Source organism: Mastigoproctus giganteus, chromosome 10 (assembly GCF_048544385.1).
Source record: "Mastigoproctus giganteus isolate SK-2022 chromosome 10, ASM4854438v1, whole genome shotgun sequence".
In the NCBI taxonomy this organism is placed as follows: Eukaryota; Metazoa; Arthropoda; class Arachnida; order Uropygi; family Thelyphonidae; genus Mastigoproctus; species Mastigoproctus giganteus.
This window is the reverse complement of record NC_143584.1, coordinates 150897548-150909789: the sequence shown is the minus strand read 5'-3', so window position 1 is coordinate 150909789 and position 12242 is coordinate 150897548. Positions and strand designations below refer to the sequence as shown.

At 36.5% G+C, this 12242-nt stretch overlaps 1 protein-coding gene across 1 annotated transcript in view; it reads right to left on the bottom strand.

The window, feature by feature from the left end:
* The window catches only part of LOC150079380 (synaptosomal-associated protein 47-like), a 65893-nt gene extending 54035 nt beyond the window's left edge, over positions 1-11858 (bottom strand). The window contains exon 1 of the mRNA XM_090382702.1: positions 11792-11858. The gene's annotated coding sequence lies outside the window, so the exon portion shown is untranslated. The remainder of the gene's footprint in view (positions 1-11791) is intronic.
* Between the last annotated feature and the right edge of the window lie 384 nt (positions 11859-12242).

Below are 12242 nucleotides of genomic sequence, written 5' to 3'. Positions count from 1 at the left end.
GAATCCAAAGAAGTTCTCATAATTATGGCTAAGGGTTTGCTTACTTCCTTTGCTGCCTCCTTTAATATAACTGGATAGATCCCATCCACCCCGGGTACCTTTTTTATATTTATCTTCAACAATTTCTCCTCCACTTTCCTCTCAGTTATTACAAAATCGTTCACTGCCAGAGTTTAACTTACCTCTGGCATTCCCCTCCCTGAATAACTCCTCATGGGTGAATGTAGATGCAAAATGTAGATTCATCAACAGTGGAACCATCAATATCCAGTGGATCAATCTGATTCATCCCTTTCCTTCTAGAGTTTACATAGGTAAAAAACTCTTTGTTGTTTTTCTTTGCATCCTTTGCCAAAGATTTCTCATAACTGTCTTTGCCTGCCTAATCTCCTTTAATTAGTATTAGTAATGGCCACATGGTGGTGGTGCAAGGAACCCTATGGCTTATGCTGCACCAACCAAAAAAAAAAAAAAAATAAATAAAATAAATGAGCAAGTGCAAACTACTCTGGTTCAAAAGGACTTAGTTCTATTAGAAGACTCCATTGTTAGGGAAACAGGAAATATTTTTTGTAATAAGGATGAATGGACTAGAACAAGGTTATGTTTGTTGGGAGCAACTATTAATGATGTCACCAACAGACTCAGATTTTAAGGAGGATAAAGAGAATATTATTATTCACATGGGGGCTATTGATATTAAGCACACACAATCTGACGATTTGTTACACAAATATAGGACCATGCTGAAGAAATGACACAAGTTAGGTCACAATGTCTATGTGTCTGCAATTCTGCCCAGGCATGATATGAGGGATTATATGCTAAAAGCGTTGTGGATTAACTCAAGACTTGGACTCTGCAAAGCTGTTGGGGGGAAATTTCTATCAGCTTGGCCCACACTTGGTGCAAGAGTTTTTGCCAGTATTATTGAGGATACCATAAAGGTTCAGGGGAACTGCTAGTTTGAGGGGACAAGGGTAATATAGATGTGTTTATCTGATAATATTGATCAAAGTAATGCTCGCACATACCTCAAGAGTTATTGTTTGTTACCATAACAGATAATATTAGCGAGATGTTCTGAGGACAGAAACGTTTCAAATGAGCAGTAGCTAATGCCAGGGAAGCAAGCTTAAATAACTTTAAGGGGTGTGTCAGGATAACTGTACAAGAACACTAAGTCTTAAGTGTTCATACAGTAATGTCAGAAATGTTGTCAATAAAATGAGTAAATTCGACCTGCTGGTTATGACAAGTAACACTGACATAATAGGGCTTATGGAAACGTGGCGCTACCAGGAGATAGGGGATGATAAATTTCAGTACAGTACGTATAATGTATTTAGGAAGGATAGGGAAGATAGATGGGGTGTTGGGGCCATGCTTCTTATCAAAAGCAGCCCAAGCACGATGAAAGCAACCTCAGATTCACACGTTTTGCATGCTAGTATAAAATGAGACGGAGTAATCTACAGGTCATACAAATAAGATTGTGAAGATTATGATGAAAGCCTCTACATACAAATGAGATGGACAAGTAAGCATCAGTCTTATTATGGGTGATTTTAACTTGCCTCTAATTGATTGGAGCAAATTTTAGTGGAGTCCCTCAGGGTTCAGTGCTGGATCCATTGTTGTTTTCTGTATTTATTAATGATATTGATTAAGGTATATCAAGCTTAATGACTTAAGTTTGCACACGATACGAAGGTTGGCAGCATTGTTAATGATACTAATGACATTATGCTACTGCAACAGGATCTAGAAAAGTTGAGCAGATAGGTTGAGAGGTGGCAACTGAATTTTAACATTGACAAATGTAAAGTACTGCATATGGGCAGCAGTAATCCCAGAGTGACATATCAACTGTATGGTACTGCACTCAGGGTAGTGGAGAATGAAAAATACCTGGGGGGTAATTGTGCAGTAATATGACGTTTTCTGAGCAGTGCAGACAGTCTGCAAGAGTAGCTCATGGTGCCTTGTCAATGATATACAGGAACTTTTCCAGCAGGGATAAGGAAGTGATCATACCCTAGTATAAGGCAATGGTCAGGCCATACCTTGAGTACTGTATACAGGTCTGGAGGCCTCATTTTTGGAAGGATGTAGAGTGGCTTAAGCATGTACAGAGAAGGGCAATAAGATTGGTGAGGGGAACAAAGGGGCTCTCTTACCAAGAAAGGCTTAAGTTCTGCAAACTGCAGCAGCTGGAGACTAGGCACCTGCAAGATGATCTGATTGAGGTGTATAATGCCTTGAATGGGTTAAGCACACTGAATTCTGATGGGATTCTTCCGCTTGCTCAGATTACGAACCTGAGGGGGCATAAATTCAAATTGAGGAAAGACAGTTGTAGAATATATGTGCAGAAATTTGCCTTTAGCCAAATTTCCACACATCTTAATTGCTGGAACAAACTTCCATCTGTCATTGTGGAAGTTGATAGCTTAAATAAATTGGAGGAACTGGACAAACTTTTAGAGGGAATGGTTGTGTGAAATTATTTTTTTATTTTTTTTTTTTGGCTGATGCTACATAAGCTCATACACTTGCTTTCTTGCATCACATGCCTCCATTACTACTGCAATGCCGACGAAACAGGACTTTTTTACAATTTGACAACTGACAATACATTTAAATTCAAAGGGGGAAAATGTGTTGGTGGAAAAAAAATCAAAGGCTCACTTGACAGTGCTTGTATGTGCGAATATGATAGGAACTGATAAAAAAAAAACAATTTATCAGAAAATCGTTAAAACCTCGGTGTTTCAGAAACATGAGGAAACTTTCTGTGGATTAAACTACAAACAAGAAAGCTTGGATGACTTCAGATATTTTTCGGCAATACGTAAATGTTTGGAATAAGGAGCTATTCAAAAAGAAGAAAAATATTTTATTGTTAGTTGATAACTGTCCTGCACATCCCCAGATTCAAAATTTGTCCAACATTAAGCTAGTGTTTCTGCCTTCCAATGCAACATAAATTTTACAACCAATGGACATAGGTGTAATCAAGCGTCTGAAAGGATTTTATAAGATTTCTAGTTCAACATCTGATCAGTCAAAGAGAATAGAAACTTACCGAGTCTATATTGATATTGGATGCTAAAAATTTATTGAATGATGCTTGGAACAATGTTACTTCAACAACCATATTGAATTGCTTCAAGAAATCGAAATTAAATTCAAATGAAATTTCAATTGTAGATGAAGAAGATGGAAACAAAGAAAACAACTTATCATCCGAATGGTTGCTATGTAAGTAGGTTTTAATACAGATAACATCGATGAATTTATACAAGTTGATGGCAACTTATTAACTAGTGGTCTTCCTACAGAGAATGACATTGTAGATGCTGTGCACAACAAAGATGATAACGACGATGGTAAAGATGACGAATGTGATGATGATATGATGACAATTGAAAGTGCCGACAATCTCACAAACTCAAGGTGCAATGGACACAGTCAATTTTTTTGAAGGAACTGAGGCAAGTAATGAGACTTTTAACACGTTGAGTGTTTTAAGGGGAAACTTAAGAAATATCAAAGTGAAATTTTTAAAATAAACATCAATTTTAAGATTCATAAATAAAGACTAATTTAAATCGTGTTTATTAATTAAAAAGTATTGTTTTTAATTACAGAGAAATTACAGAGTGTTTAGTATTAAGTGTATGGTTTTAAAATTACAGACAAATAAATTGTGTTTAATATTTACTGTATTGTAGTTTATATAAGCATATTAATACAAATAATATTCTGGTATATACTTATATTATATATTTTTCTCTCTAATATTTCTTGTTTTTTGAATCCATCTTTTTATCAAGTTATTGAGAATTTAAAAAAATAGTAGGTAGATTTAACTAATCACTGCTATAAAGTGTTCATTGTATAATGGCCCCAGGGGTTTCCCCATCTCTGCTATCACTGATATAACAAGTAACGGTTATGAGGAGGAAATTTTGTCAGTCCCTTGATGCTCGTTATAACTAAGTTCAACTGTATATATTATCTCAGCCCTTACTATATTTTTTTGCCCATTTTTTTAGAGCATGAATCACATCCCTGAAATTTTTGTCTACACAAGTGATTCTTTAAATGAGAAAACAAATTAGGACCACATCTGGTGAATAGGATGGATAATCAATGATTTTAAATTGAGGTTCATGAATGGCAGCCATTGCAACCTGAGATTCATGAACTTGTTCATTATCCTGATGGAACAGCACATGGTGATACAACTTTTTCTTCCTTTTGTCTTTAATTTTCACATACAGTTTCTGACCTAAACTTATATCATAACTATCTGTCCACTAAGATAGTCAATTTACCTAGCTGGAACTTGACTGAAAATGAAATTTCTCTGGAGTAGCAGGAGATGGAAGAGTACATCCACAATGTTTCCACTATTTTTATTGTTCTGAATAAAAGTAATGACCCCAAATCTCATCCAAAGATTCCTATTGAACTTTGTTAGAAATGCCTCTGGAAGTTTCACTTTCATTTATTTTTGATCGAGTATCAACATTTGTGGAACCCATCTTAACTGTTTTGTACCATACTGTTTTTGGTCTACCAGTGAGGTGCGCAACTTCACAAAATTGTCTGCCCATTTTAAACAGGCAGCTTGGTAAGTACATGTCCTGTCTATGATTTATAGGACCTTTACTAGTATGGGGAAAGACATCACATTCTCTCTTTATAAGGCAATCATTAGACTGCATTTGGAATATAAGTATAGATTATCGATGGATGAAAAGCAATGCACATATGAAGAATGGCTTAAAGGTGTGGACTGCAGTTTGACAACTAGACGTCTAAAGAGAGAGATCTAATTGAAGTGTATAAAGCACTGAAGGGACTGAGTAAAATGAATGAGGAAGGTTGGGTCTTCCTTATGGTTAAGATGCAAACCAGGGAACATAAATATAAAATTTCAGGGGATAACAGAAGACTGGATCTCACAAAGTACACTTATGAGCAGTGAGTTGTCAAACAATGGAATAAGTTGCCTCATAATGTGTGGAAGCAGTGTATTTTAAAGCAAAATTGGATGACTACCTTTTAGGAATAAGAATAGTATAAATATTCTGTTTTGTTTGAATTTTATTTATTTTTTGTTTTAGCTGATGCAGAAAAAGTTTACATTATTTGGTCTTACTAATATTAATTTGCAGGTTCACTTCTTAAATATGTCATATGATGGAGCTGTTCATCAAAATTCTAAAAGAGATTTTTGTATACTTGCTATACATACAACATTAAATTCTGTCTTCCCAAGTTAAACTTGGGAATTTTTGATCACCCCCTCATAAATTGCTATCATGTGTAATAGACAAGTTTCAATCTACTGCTAGAAATTTAGTCTGCTGTGATATTTGCATTTGATGCTTATATATTCATACTGCTTGCACACTATACTTGTCTTCATAAATTTTCATCATATACATAACAATTCAGTAGCACATTCCCAACCTCATTTTTGGTTTGCTGGTGCAACATCACTTGTGTCACACCTGACAGGTTCAATAATACTCGAAGGTTATCTTTTGAATATTCTCTTCTTTAATCAATCTGTTTCACAATTAAATGTATGATCTCTCACTCACTCTGTTATATCTCTTTCCTATACATATTGCATTTATCATATTCAAATTCTGCATTCAGTACATAATCATCATCAGCCATTTTCAATCCACTGCAGGATGAAGGCCTCTCCAGCAACATTCCAGTTCCTTCTGTTTTGTGCAATGGCCATCCATTTACTACCCACAAACTCATGAATTTCATCTGTCCATCTCCATCATTGTCGTTCAAGGTTTCTTCTAGCTCCTCTTGGGTACCATTTTGTTATTTTCTTAGTCCATCTGTCATCATGTCTTCGAGCTATGTGTCCTGCCCAAGACCATTTTAGTTCTTTAGTTTTGATAAGAATGTCCGTTACTTGAGTTTGCTGCCTAATCCATGTGTTTCTCTTCTTATCTAACAGTCTTATTCCCAATAAAATTTGTTCCATTCTTCGCTGTGTAGTTCTCAGCTTCTCTTCCATTCTTTTGGTGAGTGCCCAAGTTTCACTTCCATAAGTCGTGGTGGAGAGTATACATTGGTTCATTATTTTACGTTTCAGACAAATTGGGATATTGCTCCTCAGTATGTAACTATATTTCCTGCATGAAAGCTTCCATAGCCAAGTGGTCATGAGCGGGAGTGCAGTAGCACACGCTCTTTGAGTAGACCGGGGTTCAAGCCCCTAACTGCTGAATACGGTCGATCTGCCAACCCACACTGGACCAGCGTGGCAGATTATGGTCCATTTCCCTCAGCATGAATTGTTGAGGAGGCTTCCATTCTGCAGTGGGTTGATAATGGCTACACTTTACTTTTTACTTTTATCCGTCCAAAATTTATTCTTCTCTTGACTTCCAGCCATTTATCATTATCACAGCTAATGACTTGTCACTGATAGGTATATGACTCCACATTTTCAATTACTGCTCCTTCAATCATTATATCCCTTTCTGTGGCATACTTGTTCATCTTACTTTTGTTTTAGTCATATTCATCTTTAGTCCAAAATCCTTACTAACTCTGCATAACTGACTAAGATTTTCCTCTATTTCTTTGGGATCGTGGCTTATGACCACAATGTCAACCGCAAATCGTAAATGGTTTAGGTACTCTCCATTCACATTGGCTCCTTTCTGCGACCAGTCTATAATTTCTGAAAGCTTCCTCAAGGGCAGCTTTAAACAACTTCGGAGATATTGTCTCCTTGTTGAACTCCTTTATCAATTTTAAATTTCCTACTGTCTTTGTCTAGTCTAATAAAGGAGGTAGCGTTCTCATATATTTTCTTCAAAATCATAATATATGGGGTATCTATGCCTTGTGTTTCCAGTGCCCAAAACATTGCCTTATGCTGTATGGAGTCAAATGCCTTTTCATAAGCCACAAATGCCAGGCATAATGGTGTTTTATATTCATTTTCTTTCTCCATTAGCTGTGATATTATGTGAAGAAGGTGATCCATAGTTAAGAATCCTGTCCTAAAACCAGCTTGCTCTTTCGGTTGATTCTCATCAAGTATTCTTTCTAATCTGTTAGTAATGATCCTTGTGAACAACTTGTAGATGTGGGATAACAAGCTAATTGGTCTACAATTTCCAATTTCTGATTTATCTCCTTTCTTATGCAGCAAAACTATGATTGCATAATTCCACTGCTTAGGCATCACACTTTTTTTAATGCACTTTGTGAAGAGCCTTGCCAGTTTTTGTGTTATGTCTCTTCCTCCCAATTTAAGAACTCTACAGTAACTTCATCTTCCCCTGAGGCTTTCTTATTCTTCATTTTCTTCAATGCATGTTCTACCTCATTAGGAAGTATATCGGGTATGTCGTATGTGTTGCTGATTTGCAATCCATCTTCCCTACTGCTGGCATCATTCCCTCGCTCCTTGTATAATTCTCTATAGTAGTCTTCTGCTATTTTAATTATGCCTTCTCTGCTATTTATAAGTACACCATCGGTATTCTTCAGTTTCAGTATCATTTGTCTTTCTGTATTACTGCTCACGGCTGCTGATTTAAGTCCTTTGTTTTCCCTTAATGCTTGTTCTACTTTCCTTGTGTTAAATACATAAATACCACTCTATTTCTAATATTCCTATTATGTCGGCATTTATTGATTTAACTATTGCTTCAAATTACCATACCTCTTTAAGACATTTCTGGCATTAGTATATATGGGATGTGTGAGCCTGTCTCTAAATTCTTCGTAACTCTTAACGCATTCCACATGGCTGCTAATAATAAGAGTTTCCCCAAAAATTTTCAAAATGAAAATTTGATTTTCTGGTACAGTAGGAGCTGTTCAGTAACCTGGGACCACTTGATGTTTGACTGTCATCTGTACAAAGACCTCCAGGCCCTTCTCATCACCCAGCTCCAGTACAATCCCAGGAACACTGCTTACTTGATGACGAACAGAACTACAAAACATTCACAAAGTTTGCCCAAGACTCACAAGGTGCAGAACCCTACCACATGAAAAAACTTGTCAACCACTTAGCAAGACCAGAACAACCTCATCACTACAAATCCTGCACTGAACATCAGCCTGAACAGCAACATGGCAAAACCGAATTAAGAAACAACCACTATCCTGTGATCAAAAAATCTGATCACAAAACTGAACAGACTTATCGCTTCCTCTGCAAAGATCTGATGTAACAATCACTAAACTAAAACTGCATGTGACAAACTATGCTAGTTGAAGCCAAAACAGATGTCTCACTTCCTTCTATCACAATAAGACAAGATAAACACTGAAACGGACTCTCCAATCAGACCACAGCTATGCTGCCACCAGTTGGTATTAGTAATATCCACATCGTGCAAGGAAGCCATAAAAAAAATAACAATAATAATAATATAACAAAAAATACATAAAATAAAACAAAATAAGAATAAAAACAAATTAATAATAATAAGAAGCTTTTTAAAAAATAATAAATAAAAATAAATAAGAGAAAAGGAAATGGACAATCTATGCATTTTCCTCCTCCCTTAGGTAATTATCCAGCTGACCTTTGAATTTCCCCAAACTGTCAGCCTCTACCACCCATGTAGGTAACTTATTCCAGTAATTTATAACTCGCTGGCTAAAATAAAACTTCCTGCAATCCAGTCTAAACAACTCCCATCGTAACTTGAAATTATGGCCCCTAGTTCTAGACTCATTTATTACCGTGAAAATTTAGTCCTTATTCATTTTGCTTATGCCTCACAGAGCCTTAAACACCTCAATCAAGTCTCCTCTAAGGTGCCTAGTTTCCAAGCTCTGCAACCCACATATTCGAAGTCTTTCCTCATATGGATGCCCTTTTGCCGATCTCACCAGGCAAGTTATCCATCTTTGGACCCTTTCAAGAGATGGCCCGGGCTGGACACCTTGTGATACCCGCTTTGCTGGGTGGAGCCAAAACTGGTCCCATCTTCTTACCACGATAAGACAAGGAAATCACCGAAACAGACACTCCCAACCAAGACTTTGATTGAAGGTGCTCTGCCCAGATCGCCAACTGGTTTGGCGATCTGGGCAGAGCACCTAGCCTCGCCCACTTTCTTTCCCTATCCTGGTGGGGAGACGATTTCTTGTCTCATTCCCTTCCCTGCTCTCTCTCTCTCTCTCTCCTGGTGGGGCATGGGCATGCCCTGCTGAAAATCATTTGGGTCGTCTTTTCTTTTGTCTCCATACTTCTGACTTCCCCCTTGCCTCCCTCTCCTACTCTGTCTGTACAGTGTACGTGACACACATCCAAATTTAAATATGACAAAATTAAACCGTGCTCGGCCTTCTCAGCTTTTTTTTTTTTTTTTTTTTCTCCATAGGCCCTAGCCACTGAAATCTCAAGAAATTAGGTGGCAGGGCCTGCCAGAGTAAAACAAATAAATTACTGGTGTACCTGGTCTGCCTCCATGGGGCTTAGTGTGGGCAGTGTTGGGATCCACCAGGGGCCCAGTGGCTAAATGGCCAGAGGAACAATGGTACATGACACTATACACCACAATATCCATATACTTTTAAATCTCTGGCCTGTACAGTGTACTGTATCACACAACAATGTAAACTACACGCAGGTGGGGGAAACCCCTGTTGCCGTTAGACCCTAAACACACTATATACTTTCATTGGTCTTTTAGTCAGTTCTACTCCTGCTGTATTAGCAGAGCTGGATTTTGGTGTGGCCCTAGATACTTATTCCAAAATATGTTAAAAAAAAAAGAGGGGGGCAAAATGTTTCTTCAATTTTAACACTTTGAATGCAAATCACGTCAATTAATGACTCAAGTTTCAACTATAATAAATGATAAAGCACCTCAATTGACAGAGAAACTATCACTTCTATTCTTCAAGTTCCAAGAACAGTTACTAGATAGCATATGCGTATTGAATTGAAGCTCCTAAAGTTGATTGCAAAGAAATATCACATGTAGGAATGGTTTTAGAAAACTGTTTTTTTTTTCCCTTCCTTCATAGGCCCTAAAAATTTCATACGCCATAGGCACTGTGCCTATAGTGCCTAATGGGAAATCTGGCCCTGTGTATTAGCATTATAGGAATATTAGAATATTAGAGGGTGAAGTATTCCTATATTATCATTATAAGAATATTTCACCCTCTCCACTACTTTCCAGGTTATTGCATATTCTAGGACTGTTTGAAGCAATGCAAGAAATGAGTCTGCCTCTGCTTTTAACCACAATTTAGTCTCTGTTCCCCCAAGCTAGCAATTCCCCAAAAAATCCTGATGTTTCCTGAATAGCATTAGCAAATATCCTTGCACTTTGTTTAATAGTGTATTCCATCTCTGCAAAAGCAATCCCCTCTGTCAGCAAATATAGGGCATAGAAAGAAAAATTCAGCCCCTTGAATCTTTTAGTCTCTCCAAGTTACAAATAATTAACAAGGCTCAAGCCATATTCTCTTCTTTCATGCCTAGGTAAAATTCCTAACGATTTCACACCAAATCCTACTTTTTTTCAACATCACCTCTTAAACCTCTGCACCTGTGTCCTAAACAGAACAAATACAATTACATAGTGTCTATGAGGCACCTGTTTTTTGTTTTAATTATAAAAAAATAATTTTTAGCTTTTTTTTTTTTTTTTACTGATTTGAAAGCAGTTTCTATTAATTATGATCTGCCAAAGTTAATTATGTAATACTGAATGCAAATAAACAAAACCAATAATAATAATAATAATAATAAAGAATGTTTTTATCGTATTCCTTACGATTTTAAAGGTCACTTATCACTGAGAATTGAAATACAGACATTCACTTAGCTTTTGAACGTCTACGTTTTGCAAGACATTTTCATTTCATTTCTGCAAAATCAAAATTCTATGGCAAGATTACACAGCTCTTGCTGCATCTCATAGACACCATGGTATTAGGCTCACTGACACAAGGGCTACTTGAGGCCAAATTGTGATAGACGCCATGCCAAGTGACTTGAGTACAAGAAATATGAATGCTGCTACTACTACTGGCCTAACATCTGTTAAATGACAAACAGAATACTGATTTCTCCTAATTCAAAGCATATTCAAAAGAAAACACAAAATACTCTATAATCATTTTGGAAATAATAGTAGGGGTACACTGCAGGATCTGATTTTATTTCAGATAAACATAAACAGAAAAATTTAAAACAGTGTAATCTGTCAAGGATGGGAAATGAAGCCTGGGGCTGCCATGTTTCACCAACCAAAGAAACTCCATAAAAATGAAAGAAAAAAAAAAAAAAAAAACAGCAATTTTCTCTAGGTCAAAGCAATAGCTCTAACGCTCGGTTCACCCCCCCCCCCCAACGCCGGCAATAAAAAATCCTGGATATGCTACTGATGCCAATGTTATGTTTACTCATTGATCCATTGAGGATTTACTGATGAATCCATCAATGCAATAGTTATCGGTACCTAACAACTGCAAAAGGGTGACAACTTGTCGGTATAAGCTATTGTAATATAATATTTCAATGAATTCTGATTAAATTCACGAATCGCAAATCTGTACATGTCAATTTGTGTGTTGGCTTCCAGTGTCGTTATATTCAAGGGGAAACAACACAATATAATGCCATTCCTTAACCAATCTATTACACAAAGAAAAATATAAATTACTTTGTATAGGTTATGATAAATAATCTTTATTTTCAAATTATATAGACCAGAAAAGGAATATGGTAAAATAAATCATTAGAAATACATACGAAACAGAAAGCCAACAAGATATTACAAGCGACAACCGTCAAACTGACACCATCATTAAGCTCACCCGTCAGGCGGCGCATAATCGCATAGAACCGGAAAACACATTTATGATAACCCAAAAACGACCCATACGTCCTTCTGCGGATACAAATAAAATAAAATCGAAACTCTTACTTAGGAAAGAAACTAAACTTTTTCAAAAATGGTATTTCGTCCAACATTAACACAGTATTTGTAAAGATATTGCACGAAAAATTATACTGCATAATTTAAAATTAATCCTTTCAAAAATTCATGTTTGTAGATTGTGTGTCATGAAAAAACACTGTGTTTTACAAGTTTAGAGTGGTCCAAATGAAGTCTCGAGCCACTTGCGGCCCAAAAGGAATTTTTTTTTTTCAAGCAAACTCTCATGTAAAAAGTTAGTTCTATAATAGATTATTATATGTT